The 4,678-nt window shown below is 46.0% G+C and overlaps 1 pseudogene; it reads left to right on the top strand.

Annotated features, from left to right (window-relative positions):
- Positions 1-586: 586 nt before the first annotated feature.
- Positions 587-1,111, top strand: LOC102418325 (annotated as a pseudogene).
- Positions 1,112-4,678: the final 3,567 nt, after the last annotated feature.

The following is a 4,678-nucleotide window of genomic DNA, read 5'->3' as shown; positions in this document are numbered from 1 at the left end:
ATAAGAGATGTGCCAGTCCTGTTAATTACTAATCACTAGGATGTGGGTAAAATACATCACCGTTGCTAGTGTGGGAGACAATGGACAATGTCACATAGAATGTCACCTAGAATATGAATCGGGGCATCACAAGGACTTGTATTTGAATCCAGGCTCCATCACTCAGAAGCTGTGTGATCTTAGGCAAGCTGTTTACCTTCTCTGAACGTTGGTTTCTACTCTATAAAATGAGCAACACTACCTACCTCAAACCCTCACGGTGAGAGTTAAGTGGGTCTGTCCCAAGTTGTCCCAGGCCTCCCCACCCTGGGGGCATAAAACAGTTCTTAGGGATAGTGGATGAGTTTGCCAGGGCTGCCATCACAAAATACCACAGGCTGAGCTCTCACAGTGCCCTCGGCGGTCCCGGATCTGTCTCTTGCTTCAACAGTGTTTGGATGAAACAGACCCAGGGACGCCCCTTCTTCCAGCCTCCGACCACTCCCCTGTGTCTCATCCAGTCACCACCTTCCGAACCACCTCCTGGACCAGCCAACACACTGGTTTGTTTTCTACCTTAACTCTTTATTGCCGAACAACCATAAGCTCCCAAATTCATCAGAATTATTCCACCCAGGCGGAGACTGCGGTCAACCACCTGGCCAAACTGCATCTGCAGGCCTGACACCTACCTCTCTCTGGGCTTCTATTTCCCCCGTGAAGATGTGGCTCTGGAGGGCGAGTTGGTGGAGAAGAAGCGCGAGGGCGCTGAGCTTCTCTTAAAGTTGCAAAACCAGCGCGGTGGCCGCATTCTCTTCCCGGACATGCTGAAGCCTCCCCACGATGAGTGGGCAGAACTCAGGACCATGGAAGCTGCCCTGGCCTTGGAGAGGAACTGAACCAGGCCCTTTTGGAGCTGCAGGGCCTGGTTCTACCCGCGCAGACCCTCAGCTCTGTGGCTTCCTGGAGAACCACTTCCGGGGTGAGGAGGTGAAACTCATCAAGAAGATGGGCGCCACCTGACTCACCTCCGCAGGCTGGAGGCCCCCAGGCTGGGCGGGGCGGGTATCTCTTCGAAAGGCTCCCCCTCAAGCGGACTAGGAGCCTGTGGAGCCCAGAGGCCTTTGAGGGGCCCCTCTGCATCCCCCTGGTGTCTGGCTTTTACCTGAGCCTCTCCCCGAAACTACCAGCCATTTCTTTTAGCCTCCCCTGGAGCCCTCTCCCATGCATTGGACCAAAATGAAACAATAAAGCTTTTGCAGCAAAAAAACAAAACAAAAAAACACACACAGGCTGAGTGTTTTAAACAATAGAAATTAATTTTCTTAGAGTTTTGGGGGCTGGATGTCCAAGATCAAGGTGCCAGCAGGGTTTTTCCTCCGAGGCTTCGCTCTTTGGCTTGCAGACATGCCCTCTTGCCTCTCCATGTGGCTGTCCTGTGCAAGTGCTCCCCTGGTGTCTTCTTGTAAGGCCACCAGTCATGTGGGATTAGGGCCCAGCCTAACAGCTGTTGAGAGGTCTTATCTCCAAAGTCTGAGGTATACTGGGAGTTTGACCTATGAGTTCAGGGGGTACAATGCAGCCCAAGGGAGAGAGCCACCCAGCTTTCACTGTCTGCATTCATTGGCAGGAGGCAGGACCACGGCTCAATATGATCCTGGAAGGTGCCCATAGGTGCTCAGGGCTTTCAAGTTCAACTCTTGCTCTGCCCAGAAAGCCACTCTGGGGTCCCTCTCCACCACTGCTCCTGCCTGCACCCAGCGTGCCCTGCCTAGCGCTGAGGATGCCCAGGTAGCACGGCCCCCTTTGCAGCATGCACTGTCACACAGCCAGGCCTGTGCAGTGGGGAGGACACCACTCACCCCACTCTCTGTCACAACCTGTCACTGGGCCTCCAGCCGGCTGTGTATACTTCTGTGTCTCATTGTCCCTCAGAGAAACAGCTGCTTTATTATCTGTCTGCAGCCTCCTGCACTAGAGGGTTTGCACATTATAGAACCAAAAGCCACACTCTGTTCCCTACCCTCGTCTCTCCACATCAGGCACCAGGCGCACCACCCCTCCCACCGCAGATTCAGCCAAAAACCTCATTGACTTTGACTTCTGCCAACCTCTCCATCTGCCAAATCTGCCTCTCCATTCCAGTTTAGGACAGGACTCCTTTACATATAAACCCTGTCCTTTCCCAACATGTTTCTTCAACGGGTAACCTGAAGGGAACAATGCCACTAGATACTGATACTATTGTCTTTGCCACTGGCATCCTGCAGTGAGTAAGGAGGTAGGCTCTGCAATCAGATTGCCTGGTCTGTGACCTACTCACCTTCTTTAAGCCTTGGATTGCCTATTTGTAAAACAGGTATAATAATAGTTCTTCCTTTGTAGGATTATAGTAAGCATTAGATTGATAAAACAGTATATATTATAGTAAGCGTTAGATCAATAACACAGTATGTAAAGAATGTATCCCCATGCCTGGGCCATTGTGGTTATTATCATTCCCTCTAACATTCTCTGTATGCTAACTCTTCTCATTATTTCTTCCAGGTGTTATCTCATTTGGTTCTCAAACAACCCATGAGGCAGTAGCCATACTGAACTCAATTTTACAGATGAGGAAACAGGTAAGTCAGCAGCCACAGATGGCACGGGTAGGTAACAAGCTATACCATCAGGGTTCAGTCCGGATCTGCCTGACTGTACAGATTGAGCTCCATGCACTGTACTCAGTGATATTTATTACTACCATAGTCACGATCAATTAGTCAACCAATTTTATATAGATGCTAAATGCACTGCAGTGGGTGGAGTGAGAAATACAAGGCTTTATAATAAGAAGTGGTGTTTCTTTCAAGGATCTATAATCTCCTTGGAAAAACTTGACTACATATGTGAAAACAGACTGAAATTAAAAAATGAAACAGAACTGTGCATATAAAGAATGGAAATGAAATGCACTATGAGTTCTGAAGAGGGAGGGGGAGAGCCCATGGCCAACCAGATGGTCAAGGAAGGCTTCAAGACAATGTGGGCATGGCACCTGGAAATAGGAGCTTTGTATCTGTTTGATGATAGAATAAATTAGGCAGGTGTGGAAGGATAAGTAGAACCGGGAGAAACTGAGACGAGGGGGAAGGAAAAGCATTTCAGAAGATTGAGGTGAGCAAATGAACTTCTAAACCGGAGGCTGTACCAATCTTATTTAGATTAATAACTCAGAGTAAATTAATAAATGCATCTATTCTCAGATGCATTCAGAGCAAAACTACTTTTGCAAAGCCCCCTAACCTCTTTAACTTCAGAGCGCATTTAGAAAATGGTAAGGTTTTACATTGGGGTAAATAAGAGGCATCTAGAAAATAGAAGCCACTAGCCTCAGAGCTCCAGCCAACCAAGGCCTCATCAGCCACCCAAGGGCTGATGGGAATGAGTGCCTTGGTTCTAAGCGCTATTCTAAACAGCTTTAAAAAAATACTTAAGGAGAATAGAAATGTAGTGATGTTCCTCAGTGTGTTTTTATGTGATTATAACCCGAAGGTGTCTAAAACAATAAGCTGCACGTTACCAAAGCAAATAGAGAAACTGTACAATTAATTTTCCATTAACCCAAATGATGAAACTAGTCCAAAGGTTTTTAAGTGAGCCAGGAGGAAGCAAGCCAGTCATGATGGATAAAAACAAATTAGACTTAGTGGTTTCTTGAGTTTAAACACCCAACCAGCAAAAGTCAAACAATAATAAAGACAATAAAAAGCATAGTTTTATGAAATAATGTCTTGCCACACAATGTCTTCCCAGAATGCTGGGAACTGGGTTTTATGTAAGAAAAGTTCTATCCACACAGTCCACCTGAAGCAGTGGGCCAGCACATGCACAGACTGGAAGACCAGCCAATGGCCACCGTGGGCATTGATTAGGTGACCACCCACAGGTTCACAGAGATAAAACATAGTCACTCACTATTATAAAACTGTGAACAACTTAAACCAAGGGCACAGCCCCCATAGTCAGGGAATGCCCAGCTCTGTTCCACAGCTAAACCTACTCAGGAGTCCTCCTAGTTCTCGTTTCCTAAAACTGGGCATTCTTAGCCTTTTGGATAGATTAGCTCATTTTTTAAATTTTATTTTAATGGATGATCAGTGCTCTTCCTTGCTTTCAGAGCATATCTTCTACTTCAGTTAGTATCAATACCTCCTACTCTAAATAGAGAGTAAGCCAGAACCAATGTTAAGAGTTCTTACAGCTCAACATAGTGTAAGTCGGAGAGTGTCTGGAAGCAATTCTCATGTGTATCCTTCCAATATTGATGTGTAGGTTAGAAAGGAAGATAAGTCAGAAAGTAGACTTTGGCTGTCGTTAGTACCAGTGGTGTTAATTATTGATTTCATTAAACTTTAGACTCTAGGATTCAGCAAGAATTTACACAAACTAAAAGAAAAAAATATTCTAATGTTTGCCTATATCTGCATCATAACTCTAATAAATTTCTTGACAGGGTGACTTTTGGTATGCTTAAGAAGGAGCTAAAAGTCAGGTGGTAGCTTCTAAAGAGAAGGGAAAGAGGTGCTCTTGGGGAGGTTTTAAGATTTGTATGCAGAAAATGTGAGTTTGAATCCCAGCAGGGCCTCTCATTAGCTGTGCAACTTTGAGTATGTTACTAATTGTCTCTGAACCTCAGTTTCCTCAATTGCACACT

This window comes from Myotis lucifugus, unplaced genomic scaffold, assembly GCF_000147115.1.
Source record: "Myotis lucifugus unplaced genomic scaffold, Myoluc2.0 scaffold_31, whole genome shotgun sequence".
NCBI lineage: Eukaryota > Metazoa > Chordata > Mammalia > Chiroptera > Vespertilionidae > Myotis > Myotis lucifugus.
This window is presented reverse-complemented; position numbering and strand designations above follow the sequence as displayed.